Source organism: Panthera tigris, chromosome B3 (assembly GCF_018350195.1).
Source record: "Panthera tigris isolate Pti1 chromosome B3, P.tigris_Pti1_mat1.1, whole genome shotgun sequence".
Classification (NCBI taxonomy): Eukaryota; Metazoa; Chordata; class Mammalia; order Carnivora; family Felidae; genus Panthera; species Panthera tigris.
This window is the reverse complement of record NC_056665.1, coordinates 63,229,157-63,244,157: the sequence shown is the minus strand read 5'-3', so window position 1 is coordinate 63,244,157 and position 15,001 is coordinate 63,229,157.

Here is a 15,001-nt window from a genome sequence, read left to right as displayed (position 1 = left end):
AACATTAGCCAACGTCCTGAGAAAATGCTTGGTATTTTTCTCACACCTTGTTCTGTTACAAAAAACAAAAACAAAAACAAAAACAAAAAAACAACTTTGTAGAGAAAATAACTTTTAAGGATTAAAAAAACAATGAAAGTATTAAACTTTAATGTATATGTTGTATGTAATCTGATTGGGAATGGATTTCCAAAAATAGGTAATATAAAAGAAATGATAGAATATAAAAGTTGTTTATAGTCTCATCAAACCCCCATGAAATCTGAGAAAACAAATAGGTTTTAAAGATTTTTCCATTACAGAGTTCTCATTCTTTAAGTATCTACAGTATTAGTATAAGGAGTTCAGTACTTAATGCTTTTTTGTTTTGTGTGTGATAGTTTTTGCCCTCTGGACACTAATAGTCTTAACAGGAACACACAGCTTTTACTTGTGTTTCTTTTGTAGCCCTCATAATAAGCAGGGAGTAAGCTCCACAAGCATACCAGAGGGTATGAAGTAACATCTAGACTCAAAGGTTTGTATTTAAAAACAGATCTATAGAATTAAAAACCTCATCCTCAATAATCTGAAAATTCCTAACAGCAAGTTTTAATCTCAACATCCATCAACATTTTTAACTAGAAGAAAATCGGACTCTTAAGACTGGCCTCCTTTTCAAGCCTTTCCTGCCCAGAGTCATAACAACAGGAAAAAAGAGAAGAGCAGAAAAGCAATAGGTCATGAATATGTGAGAAAGATTACATAGTGTCCTTTCGTTCTAGATCTAACCAAAATTTTTATCATTTGGACCTCCAATGAACTTGTCACCAGACATCATGTGGGCTTTTGGAGCCAAGATCTCCAGAAGTTTTTATCATGACTCTTAGTTTCTAACCACTATTTTTAGTGAAATAACATTGCCTTTGCTTCTGTGACATTTCCCAGAACAGCAGTAAATCTGAGATCAGACAGAAGGGAATTTTATTTTGATTTAAACTTTTGCTCAACGAAAGCCAACAGATGGCCCTATTATGTGCATGCAAGTCCCAAGAAAAAAGCTGGGTGATTCAGGAGTCAGATCACACCGTGTTCTTCCTTGGGATAGCAGCTCCCAGGACTGAAAAATGGAAACCAAAAAAGACCAACAGGCTTGATTCTTAATCTCTAACTTGGTCTCAAGAAATGGAAAGCTACTGATTCACTCTAAATAAAACAGAACATTACAAAAATCCAGATTCACCTTGACTATAACCTCTGTTTTTCTGATCTTTTCTTATACCTACCAAATATATTCTGGAAAGGCTGTTTAACTCCCAAGCTAAAGTTAGAAGGGAGTGAAAACCTGGGCAACTATGACCCTATAAAATCTTGATGCTATTCAAAATTTCCTCACATTTTTTCAACATTTGCTACCATTTACTCGTCTCTGTACCTCTAGTTACACAATCCCGAGGAGTGTGTACCTACAGTGCAAGTACAAGTATAAGCCATAGTGCAAACTCAATGATCCTCAATGATCCCAAATAAAGTCATGAGACTTTTCAAGAAATATTATCTACAACCCCAAAATACACTTCCAATGTCATGATAAATAGTCAAGTTACTGCACTCTTCCCTTCCCCAACCACATCTGGGGCATTATTTTCAAATACATGCATGGGTTTCCTGTATTGGTAGATCTCTCTGATAACCTGGCACAGAACTCTGAGCTGAGCCTATGATGGATCTCTTAGAAATAGGAATTGGGAAACTGAAACATGGAATCCGTGGGATATGGGGAAAGAGCTGGGGGTGAGCTGACATGGGGCCAAGGGGCCATTAGAGATCATAGACAAGGTGAAGCCGTGGGAAACCTGATGTCCAGAGAAAAGCAAGAACATCACAAATGAAAGACCCCAGAGCCTCCACTCCAGGAAGCTGGCTGTTCTTCACTGCTTACTCTTGGGTTTGCAAAAGAGTGTCACTACAATCTGTCCTATAAATCTTTTCCACGGAATAAAGTGAGTGTATCAGTTTCTTAAAACCAAATAGCTCAAACCCAAAATCATTGGTACTGCTGTCGAGGAGACTTGTACACTCTTTGTCGTAGTGGAGATCAGTTTCCCACTCTGTTTGGGATACTAAACAGGTTGAGTATGACAAAAAACATTTTAAAAATCACTTGGCATGTTAAAAATAGATTACTAGCTGCCTTCCTTGAGGATTCTGACTCCCAAGTTCTGACTCAGGCCCAAGAATATGTAGGTGGTTCTCATGATCAAGCAAGTTTGGGTCACACTGGATAAGGTGAATTCTGAGATCCTTTTCATCACAAGGTCAAAAAATATGAACTAACCACTCCTACACAGACAGCAGTAGTTTAAGTGAACAGATATGGAATCAAAGGCAGATTTCTTATCCTTAAGAAAAAAAGTTCTTTTCTGGAAGACAGCAGACTAGACCAATCAATAGAGGAAGCTTTAGAGACCAAGGAAGAAAGCCAAAATACGTGTGTATGTGCATTTGCGTGTGTGTGCGCTTTGATCTAATTTTAGAGATTAGAACAAATTCTCTCAAAAAACATTTGAACTATGTCTGCATCCTATAATTAAATCCATATAACTTGGTAAATATATGGGTTGTACCCCCTCAACACACAGAGCTGAATATTGCATAGTTACATGTTGCAGGGAGGAACAAAATTTATTTGAATTAGACCAAGAGGAAAACAATGCAAACATGGTCAAGAGAAGGATTTGAAGTCAAGATTGTAAAACAGACCTTAATTAATTAATTTCAATTCTACAAAGTTTCTGTGAAAAGCATTAAATCCAAATTCCAGACTCCGTGTGATCCAAATCCGTAAGATTTGGATCCATGGGGTTGGGGGGCTTGGGGGAGCAGACATAAGCTTCAGGTTGGTTTGGGTCTTTGCTATACCCAGTTTCTAATTCTTTTTTTTTCTTTGTTTTTAATGTTTATTACTGAGAAAGAGAGAGAGACAGAGACAAAGCACAAGCTAGGGAGGGGCAGAGAGAGACAGAAGCAGAACCCAAAGCAGGCTCCAGTCTGTGAGCTGTCAGCACAGAGCCCGACATGGGGCTCAAACTCACGAGCTAGGAGATCATGACCTGAGCCGAAGTCGGACGTTTAACCAACTGAGCCACTCAGGCACCTCTCAGTTTTATCTCTTCCAAGCAGGAGGTTAGATTACTTTCAGAAGAGAGATAGGTCTCTAAGAACGAGTCCTGGGATTGTTTGTTACAAACAAACATGACTACAAACATGTTACAATCCCATGACTCTTTCTTAGAGAGCTCTCTCTCTTCTGAAAGTAATCTAACCTCCTGCTTACAAGATAGGCCCACAACCCCCAGAGGCCCCGAGACAGACAATGTTCACAACACAGTTAGGAGCTTAATATTTGAATCAGGTAGCTATCAGCTGTGTGACCTTAGTGGGCAAGGTCTGTTCTATCTGTCATTTTTCTAATTTATAAAACGGGACTAAAATCAGATACCTTTTCAAACAGGCTGAAAGAACTCAATCAGATAATACATGGACAGCACTTACACAGTATCTGACGCAATAATCAAATCTCAATAAATGTAGCAGTCTGCATATTGAGGAGATTGTGCCAGAAAGGCCCATGGCGATCAATCAACCCAACCCTCTCTCTGGGCCAATGAAGAAGCTCAACTGGCTGTAGTGACAATAATTTGCCAACTACAGATTGACTACATTTGGGCAAGACAAGACAATCCAGTTAGTGCTCTAAGAAAAGCATTCAATTGTATTTGTTTGATAGCACTGTAAGTCCAACAGGAATTGAATCAAAATTACAGCCTTTAAGATATTCTCTTGAATGGATGGCAGCTGGTCAGATTCTTGCAGAATATTTTTTAAGGATATCCTCGGTTTTACGTATTAGGGACAGCAAATTGCAGGTAGGTCCCCTTTTTCATTTTGTAAATGAAATATGCTCTAAAAAAAAAAAAAGTAAAAATATTGCTTAACACCCGATGACAAGGTAGAGAGTGACTGGTTGTGAGAGTGTCAGCTACTTGACTAGAAGGAGTCCAAGAACAGCTCACTGGAAAAGCATCGCGGGGCTGAGTTCTGCATGGCATGAAGACGGAAACTGTACAAACACACGGGTAGATGGAACAGCAGGTGCAAGGTCAGAACAGGTCAGAACAAGTTCTGAGGTCAGGAAGGCACGCAGTATTTCAAGAACTATGAAGTATTCCAATATGGTCAAAACCAGCTGGAAACGGAGCAAGGGGGTGGTCCAGTATCGCACTACGGAAAGGGCTTCACACAGTGTCCACACGAGTGTTTCCCAGATAACGGAGATCATACGTATCCTTTTGAAAGAGCCCATGTTTGTAAGTCATCAGATACAGCTCCCGCCAGACAGTGGGCCCTCAACAAAGGGTGGTGGTTATTATATAATAAAAGCAATCAGTGTGAAATTCTTAACATAGTGCTTGGCACAAAGTAATCATTCTAAAGCACCTTTTTAACAAAACAAAATATCATTAGAGATGATATATTTAGTAGATACCTGTGCATTTGTTAAATGAATGAGCAAACAGGCAACATGGTAACCAGTAGGCTGAGCAGAGGAAAACTTAAGTACTGTTTTTGCCTATTCCTAATACTTAACTACTGGCAGAGTAACCGTCTACAGAGGCAAAGGGATTTTTTTTCTAAGAAATAAGTTACTTTGTCTCGAGGGACTGTATTAGGGTGAACATATGGACAGGAAGCTGTGTGATTAAACTTTGTGCTCTTTGCTCTATAATGCTCGATGGCTACAGCCAACATGTCTTTTTTGATAACATAGAGTCATCCACAATTTATACTTTAATTTGGAGACATAGCTCACAAAGCCCTGCAATGAAGTGCATTCTTCGAGACAAACCTCAGACAAGCCTAAAGACAAACCAATGCTGGTTAAACACCCATGTGTCACCATGTACCACCCATGATCTCTGTCTTCTCACTGCCCACAACTTTCAAAGGCAGGTATTGTCATCATCACCTGTTACACATGAGGAAGCCACCACCCAAAGACATGAAATAATTCTCCTGGAATCACACAATCAGTAGGTGAGAAGGCAGGAATTTGAGGCTAGGCCTCTTGTCTGCTCCGTGTCAGTGCCCCCCAAAGCCAAGTGTGGCTGCAGCACCACCCAAGAGGATCCTAACACACCAGCCTCACGCTTGCACACTGGCAAAATTCTCACCCAGGAGCCAGGCTGGCAGAGACCACACGGTGGGAGGGAAAAGCCTGCCCACCCCCCTGGTGGCATCAAAAGACAAACCCAGCACGTTTTCAAATTACAGACTACAAGGTGAAAAGTATTTTCATCACTTTAGCCCTGCAGTATTTCAAGGCTCCCCCTTCCCCTCCAGAAAAACATACATACGTCTCAAAGTCTCCCTAGGGAGAAAATGGACCTCTCACTCTTGTTTCTCCCAAAAGAAACTCAATTTCTTTCTGGAAAAAAAAAAATCAATCTCTTTCATCAAAAGATCGGATTTAATCAATATCCTTTGCTTTTTCCGGGTATCTTTTTAGTTAGGCTCCCTCCCAAGCAAAAGCAGGCAACAGGGCCTCCCCCGAAGCACCATCAGTGGATCCCAAAGGCTAGCCCTCCTCCAAATGGGGTCTATGCAGCCCCATCCCACAGGCCCTGCTCTGAAACAGGTGAGCCAAGAATCTCCTACCAGATGGAAAAGACAAACCAATAGCTCTTACAATCTCACAGGGGGCTGGATTTTAAAAGAACAGGAGATATGCACCTAGGTGATTCAGTTGGTTAAGAGTCTGACTTCCACTCAGGTCATGATCTAGCAGTTCGTGAGTTCAAGCCCTGTGTCAGGCTCTGTGCTGACAGCCCAGAGCCTGGAGCTTGCTTGCTTCAGATTCTGTGTCTCCCTCTCTCTCTCTGTGACCCTCCCCCACTTGTACTCTCTTTCTCTCAAGAATAAACATTAAAAAAAATTTTTTTAATAAAAAAAAGGGGGAGGGGGCACCTGAGTGGCTCAGTTGGTTACGTCTGGCTTCAGCGCAGGCCATGATCTCGCAGTTGGTGGTCTCGAGCCCCACATCAGGCTCTGTGCTGACAGCTTGGAGCCTGGAACCTGCTTCGGATTCTGTGTCTCCCTCTCTCTCTCTGCCCCTTCCCTGCTCACACTCTGTCTCTCTGCCTCCCAAAAATGAATAAACATTAAAAAAATTTTGTAATAAAAAAATATAAAATAATAATAATAATAATAAAGGGCAAGAGATACAAGGACTCCAAAATCCTGGCGTGGGGCTCTTACATAAAAGTCCCTCTCAGAAGCTCAAAACTCCATTTAGCTAGATGCAGTGATCGCCTGAGGAGACCCAGAAGGGCTTAGACCCATTATGAGCGGTAAAAGCAAAGGAAGACATGATAAGCCAGTCAAGGCCGCGTCTATCAGCCTAGCAGGTTTTCTTTTCACTCAGGCTCATGAACAGAGTTGTAAATGCCATTGCAACTTTTCTCCTCCAAGGTTTTTCAAGAGTCCTTGGTGTTACAGGAGTATAAATATGCCAATTTTATAAAGACATTGAGACAAAGTGACAGGCTCACTTGAGAATTTTCTCAGGAAATTAGGAAAAGAACTTATGTTGAACCACGCCATTTGCTCTGGAGTCAGGAACTCATATTGGAATCTGAGGACTACTACTTAGACCTTAGTTTACTCTTCTGTAAAATAGTATGATTGAGAATATCGGTTTCATATAGACATTGTTAGGATTAAATGAGATGATGTGGTAAAAGGGTATGGCAGTCAGGGTCCCGTCAGGGGACAGAAACCAGACAATATGGTTCTAAGAATAAAGGAGGTTGTTTTGTTTTGTTAACGTTTATTTATAAATAAATTTATAAATAAATAAACGAGCAGGGACGGGGCAGAGATAGAGGGAAAGAGAGAATCCCAAGCCACAAGCACAGAGTCCAACACTAGGTTCAAATGTGGGACCCAAGGAATTTAACAAAAAACCCCTACCCCTGGACAAGCAGAGCAAGACTAACTCCATTTTGTGCTACACCCATCTCATGTATAACCCCCACCCTAGTCAAGCCATTGAGCACACCCTTACTGGAAACTGGCTCATATAGGAGTGCAGAACCCCTAACCGCCAAAGAATGTAAACCCCACCTTTTGCCCGCCAAACTTGCACGCCAGTTCTGACCAGAGTGATAGGCTAGTTCAAATAGTTACTATAGGGTAAATTGTAATTCAGTTGGCCACCTGCCTGAGTGTGGACTGGCATGACTATGCAACTTTCTGTGTGTGTTACAATCTCATTGGCCACTGGCCCCTATAAAACTGCTACGCCTCTTAACCTAGGGGTCCAAGTCCCTGCTCCGCTGTGTTGGGTATACTTGGGCCCAAGCTCGAGCTTGCAAATAAACCCTCGTGCGTTTGCATCGGTATCGGCTCCTTGGTGGTCTCTCGGATTCGAAATCGGGAGCATTACAAAAACTCACAGACCCTGAGATCATGACCCAAGCCAAATATCAAGAGTCAGACACTTAACCAACTGAGTGACCCACGCGCCCCTAAGAAGTTTTAATACAAAGAATTAACTATAGTTAACATAGGGGTCCCCAGGGTGGCTCAGGCGGTTAAGCGTGGACTTTGGCTCAGGTCATGATCTCATGGTTCTTTCGTTAAAGTCCCACGTGGCGCTCTGTGCTGACAGCTCCAAGCCTGCTTCAGATTCTCTGTCTCTCTCTCTCTCTCTCTCTCACACTCTCTCTCTCTGCCCCTCCCCCACTCGTGCTGTCACTCTTTCAAAAAAAATTAACTTAAAAAAAATTAACTATTTACAGGAGATTACTAAAAGAGAACTCTAAAGAACACCCTAGGTCTGAATGAAAGAACCTACAGGGCTTGAGACCCAATTCCAATGTGGAGTAGAGAGGCATTCCTCTACACAAAAAGCAATTATTTTTTCATTTTTAATTTTTTTTATTTCAGAGAGAGACAGCACAGGGGGGCGGGGGGAAGAGAGAGAGAAAATCCCGAGCAAGCTCCAAGCACAGCACAGAGCCAGAAACTGGGCTCAATTCCACAATCCTAGGATCATGACCTGAGCCAAAATCAGGAGTTTCAGTCAACCGACCGCACCACCCAGGCACCCTGAAAAGCAACTCTTCTTAATTAATCCTACAATTCAAGTCAAATCTGACATTATCTACCTGGTGATAGCCTAAGAATCCACAGCTTAAGGGCTCAGTCCCACAAGACTACCCCTCCCTGACTTCACACACCAGTCACAAGCCCAGGTTGAGCTTCAGACCCACTGGCTATAAATCAGAAGTTCTCACAACCCCCTCCTTGGGTTTGATTCATTTGCAACTCCTAGAACTCAAAGCAACAATTTACTTACTAGATCTCCGGTTCATTATAAAGGGACAGAACTCGGGAGCAGCCAGATCGAAGAGGTGCCTCGGGCAGGGTATGAGGAAAAGGGATGGAGTTGCCACGAGCACTGCAGGCACACCACTCTCCCCCTCTACATGTGCACCGAGGCGGAGGTTCTGTGAACCCCGTCCTTTCCGGGTCTTACGGAGGCCTCGTTCAGTAGGCACAATTGATTAAATCAGTGGCCCTTGGCTGTGGCTTCGACTTCCGGCCCCTCCCCCCCACCCCAGAAACAGAGTGGGACTGAAAGTTCCACACCTGTATTCAATGTTGCACTTCCCCCGTCCCCCTCCCCCGCAGCCATCCCCCTTATGTGCTTACCAAAAGTCGCCTCATTAACATAAACCCAGCTGTGGTGGAAAGGGGCTTTTCTTTTTAACACTAAATTTATTGTCAAATTGGTTTCCATAAACACCCAGTGCTCATCCCAACGGGTGCCCTCCTCAATGGAAAGGGGCTTGTTATGAATAATAAGGCTCCCATTTCACTTTTGTGGTTCCAAATGAAGCGTTTTCAGGAACTGAGGACAAGAGACCAAACATTATAACAGAAGATGCTTCACTGCTCTTATCACTCAGGAAATTCCAAGAGTTTTGGGAGCTGTGAACCAGGAACCATGGGCGATGACAAAATACAAACAAGAAACAGGTTTTGATCATCTGAATCACCAAATATATATTTCTGATAAACCACAGTACAGCAGAACGTGAGGAAAGAACAATCTTGGAAGAGACAACACTTTCCCCAGGCTGGGATTCCGGCCACACTGGGGAGGACGTGACTGCAGCCCATGGAGGGCGGAGAGGCTGTTAGCCAGAACTGGTCAGCAGGCGGCAAGGCAGCCAACCACAAGAAGAAAACCTCCCTCCCCACGAAACGCTACCAGTCGGGGAACCGCAAACTGGAAAGTGAGCACCAGGGCGGTGTCCAGGTGCTACTGGCCACTGCATACACTTGGGAGCAAGCCAAAATTAGCACCCCAGAGCCAGGGGGAAAGCCCTCCCGGGTTCCTCCAGGGCTCTCTGACAGGTGGAAGTGAAAGAAGGTTCCAATATCACAAGCAGTCCCATGAAGAATGGATTTGGAATTGAGGGGCAATAAATTGATAACTGAACTAGGGGCTTCGTTCGCATCCCCCATCATTATGTCACTTTCCTGTAGAGTCATTTGCCAGAGTAAGTGGGAAGTGCAGGTGGGGCACTGAGTGCAACAGTCCGTGCCTCCCCTAAACTCGTGGTGAATTGGGTTCACGTGCTAACCTTGGAGCCAGGTGCAGATGGTTTGCAAAATGGCACCAGGTGCTAATGGGAGGCTGGAACTTTGTGCTCTAGGTGCCAGGATCTGTGGGGCTCCTGGCTGAGCTCACACACATTCTGGGGGAAAGATCCACAGCAGCATGAATCACCAGATGCAGAGCTATATAAAGCAACGCCGCTTTTAATCACAGACCCCGAAAAGCGTTGGCGGAAAAGTCTCAGCTAAAATGAAATCCACTCTAACTCCCACCTTCCCATCATTAGCCCCTGGAGATAGTGCGGGAAGATGAGGAAAGGCAGCTTGGCACCGTCATTCCTGAGCACAGAGTAACAGGACATTGACTCGCTTTGCAGCTAGACAGAAAGGAAAATGTTCATGATTGTGCGAGGATCATATTACGTTTGATAACATCTTAGGACAGCTGCAAAGATTTCTTTTTAAAGTAAGATGAATTCTTATCTTATATCTTAATCATTCTACAGTCTCAGAGTACCAAAGCCAGCATGCATCTGTTATCTATGGCTGTGTCACAAACTACCCCAAAGTGCTTAAAATAAGAACCATATGATCGCATGCCCTTGCACATAGGTCAGGAGCTTAGGCAAGACTCAGCAGGTTCAACTTATCTCTACTCCCCGTGGTACCGGTTGGGGCAAATCAGCTGGAGCTGGAGGGTCTATGATGGTCTCACTCACATGTCTGGGGTCTTGGTCTGGCTGTTAGCTGGGGTGATGAATTCTTGGTGCCTCTCTCCACCACCCCTCCTCTTTAGTAAGATAGCGAGAACTTCTTTACATGTTGGCCGGGTTCTGATAGGAAAAGTAGAAGCTGCGAAACGCTTTAAGGTCTCAATTTGGAAGCCCCCTGGAACATCATTTCCTTCATGTTCCATTGGTCAAAGCAAGTCCCAAGGCCAGCTGGAGTCAGAGGGCGGGAGAGAAGCCCTGCTCTTGATAAGAGAGCAGCAAAGGCATGTTGCAAAGGGCATGAAGCTAGGGAAGGGGGTCCCTCGCGGGGCCACTTTTTACAGTTTGCTCCAGACTGCTTGTCACAGGAAAGAACAATCTGACATAATGGAGAGGGAAGTGGGACAGACAGCTGATGGTGAGATCCAAGCCTACTCTCTGCCTCTTGCTATTAGTGAATGGCCTCAAGCAAGTGACCTCCCAAGTTTCTTAAAATAAGAACTTTTATAACAGGGATGCGCAGTGATTTAGTTGGAAAGAATGACATGAGACAAATAAAATTAAACCACATTGAAATGGTGGGGTGTGATACACTTTTAACAATTTTGAATCCATATACTAATTCTGTATTATTTGTACCCTTCCTCCTCCTTTTAAAAAAAAAATTTTTTTATGTTTATTTATTTCAGAGACAGAGAGACAGAGCACAAGCAGGGGAGGGGCAGAGAAAGCCAGAGATAGACTCTGAAGCAGGCTGCAGGCTCTGAGTTGTCAGCACAGAGCCAGATGCAGGGCTCAAACCCACAAACCATGAGATCGTGACCTGAGCTGAAGTCAGACACTTAACGGACTGAGCCACCCAGGTGCCCCTATCCTTCCTCCTTCTAAAGGTGTTCAGTGCAAATGGCAGGTGACAGCAGAGGGAACTTCCGCATCCCAAAAAGAACGGTCTCAGCTAACAGGCCTAGGTTTCAAGCCCTGCTCTGCCTCTAACTTGGGAAATCACCTACCTTCTCCGACTTGGAGTGTCTGCATCAGTGAAAGTACATTTTTGCGAGGATTACTGGCATTTTTTTCTTGGATTTGTGAAGATTATCATGAAAGACCTAGCACAATCAGCACCACGCCTTTTACCATTTTTCAAGCATTTAGATTGTGACTCCCAAAAACGAAACTCCTAACTTGAGCCATCAGTTTCACAAAAATGCCAGTTTATCCTGAGCCTGTGTAGCTTTTTAGGCTTAGCTCTATTTTTTAAACAAAACCAAAAAAAAAAAAAAACAAACAAAAAACCTTTATTACCTAAATTGGTTTCTGTGGCTGGGAACTCTGGCTGGGGGCGAGAGATCCCATCGCGAGGATCAGAGCAGTGGAGGCTGCCCTCAGCTCAGGCTTCAGTGTGGCCTTGCTGAGGCCTGGGTTGGTCTTCTCTCTCTAGGCCTATGGGTGGGGCAGTCACCCAGACGCCATGCCTGACCTCACTTATTCTACCCCAAGAACCGGTCTTTCTAGGCTCCATATTCCAGCCAGTGCCGAACACGACTCGTATGTGCAGAAGCGTCATATCAGGGTATTTAAGCCACACTGTCTGTCAACCCGACTGGAAAAGGTGACATCGCAGTGCTGCTGCTCCCATCGCTTGACCTGGACGTAGCTGGCCTGTTCTACTTTGTGTAGTTTTCTGTCTTCCCGGCTCACACTGTGTTCAAATCCCCACTCCTCATCCAGCCGAGTACTCTTTTCCTGTGAGTGGACCCAGCTTGGCCTTGTGACCAGCACTCAAGTCAGCTGGACTCGGCTGCTCACACAAATCGATGTGGATGGCCCTGAGCACTAGGGTCCTGGGAAAGGGAGAGAGGTCGAGGAGATGACTAATGAGAAAGGAGGGATCGTGACACGCTTGGCCTCCTCCAGCCAAGAAGAACCTAATCCTGAATGGAACTGAGGGGATGGGCCCCTAGATAAAACACGCACCAGATGTAGGCGGTTTCTGTCTGGGCTGGATATCCCACTGGAGTCCGTGGTAATGGAGCCACACGGAGGTGGAGGGGTGCCGGCTTCCCAGGGCAGGGCTTGGCAGAAAGGACCTAGGAGTTCTAAGAATTGGATTCTCATTCTGGCTCTAACGACCTATGTCTTTATCTGTACAGCAAGCCACTGACAGATCAGAGGTTCTTAATCTGGCATATGTGGACCAACAGTGTGGGTCTGTGAGTCCCCTGAAATGAGGTTCCAAATTCCTATGGGCATCCTCCATATAACTAAATCCAGTCCAAATGGTCTATGTGAACTCAATCTGTAGTATTTCAGGAGCTTTTGCCATCCTACTCTACAGACATGTTCTGAGTTTTTTCACCTCTGGGTGGGGCCTTCCTCCCACCTACAAGCTTTCATCCTATATATATACATATATGTATATATGTATATATATATATATATATATATATATATATATATGTATATATATGTATGTGTGTATATATATACATATATGTATGTATATATATGTTTATATATATGTTTATATGTATATATACATACTGTATGTATAAACATATATATGTATAAATATATACATATATACATACATATAAGATAAACTATATATAAACATATGTATATATAAACATATATATATACACACACACATGTTTTTTTAAATGTTTATTTTTGAGAGAGAGAGAGAATACAAGTGGGTTGGGGCAGAGAGAGAGGGAGGCACAGAATCCGAAGCAGGCTCCAGGCTCCGAGCTGTCAGCACAGAGTCTGACACGGGGCTCAAACTCACGAGCTGTGAGATCATGACCTGAGCCAAAGTCGGATGCTCAACCGACTGAGCCACCCAGGCGCCCCAACTTTCATCCTATATTAATCATCCAACATCCAAGCTCAAAAAGGAGGGTGTAAGGGTATCATCATGGAGAAAAACATAAGGTCAGCATTAAGTTACTGCCAGGATTGTAGAGAATTCCAATAAAATGACATAGCATGAAGATCTGGCTCAAGTCGTCACAAATATATGGTTCTTGCTAAGATCAGTTGTGCCTGCAGAATTCCTATTTGGGAAACAGAATGTTCCTGTCAGACAATTTAGCTATTCCTTCCTCAGAGAAAGCTGAAACTAAATAACCACCCACAAGAAGGTATTATAAATAAGACAGTAACATCATTAGCTTAATCCAGTACAGGGCCCTTCTAGACCCAAGCCCCAGTCAGTACTTGCTTAAGGAGAGCAACATTTTTCCAGGAAAAAAAAAAATGAGTCATGCTGATGTCACGGGACAGAATGTAATGCCGCCAGGATGTAATGTCTGTAGTGATAGGAGACCAGGGGTAGACGGCTGGGAAAAGAAAGCTCTAGAGTCCACCTGGCAAAAAAAAAAAAAAAAAAAATCCACACTGGGGTCTAGAAGCAAGCAGGCAGGTTTGCCAGAGCTTCTTTCACAACTTACTGGCAATGAGCTGAGGAAGCCGGGAGACTGGGTGTTACTGGTTTTCCCTCATTGTCAAAATCCTTGCTTTGGGGAGGAAAAGGAATGCTGAGCAAGCACAGAACCTGTCTCCACTCCAGACCAGAGCAGTTCATGCCCCCTCAGTAGAATTCGTTTTGGGATGCCCTGAATGTGCATTCATTCACCGATTCATTCCAGAAACATTCTCTGATTTTATCCACCATGTGCCATTACTGTCCAGACATGGGGGTTACAGAGATAAACTAATGTTGTCCGTCCTCAGGAACTCAGAGTCCAGGACCAGAAAAGACGACTGACCACTTGGTAGGCCTGAAACAGGTGCACTTCACCTACATGAGAAGCTGAAAATTAGCCACCGGGTTTTTCAAAATGGAGGTTTGAAAGAAAGAGAGAGGAAGGGGAGAAAGAGAAGAAAAAGTCTTCCTGGAAATTACCGAGCCCTATCATCTGCTGGCAAGAATAAAGAAAAGCAAGCTAATTTTGTGTGTGTGGCGAGGGGGGATGGTATTATGAAAATTAAACACTAGTGGGAAAGAAAATTCACCACAAAACCGTTACAAAATCCTGCATTCAGAAAACAAAGAGTCTGTGATTAACTAGGCCACAGCTCCCTTGAAAGTTGATTGTACTCAAGAACAAAATGTTTCTCTTGTGTTTTCAGCCTAGAAAAATGGGCCTTGTGCAGCAGAAGAGTGGGAGCTTAGAGGAAATGGGCAGAGAACTTCAAGGCAATAAATAATAGTTAATTTTTAGGGGCTTGTGTGCCTGGGACTATTCCAGGCAGTTTATATATACATTTGTGTGTGTGTGTGTGTGTGTGTGTGTGTGTACACACATACATTTACATATATACACACATGTGTATATATAAACTGTATATATAAACATATGTATATATAAACATGTATATATAAACATGTATGTATACATATATACATATACATACATATTGTATATATAAACATATATATGTATAAATATATACATATATACATACATATTGTATATATAAACATATATATGTATAAATATATACATATATACATACATATTAAATAAACTATATATATAAACATATGTATATATAAACATATATATGTATAAATATACACATATATACATACATATAGATGAACTATATATATAAAC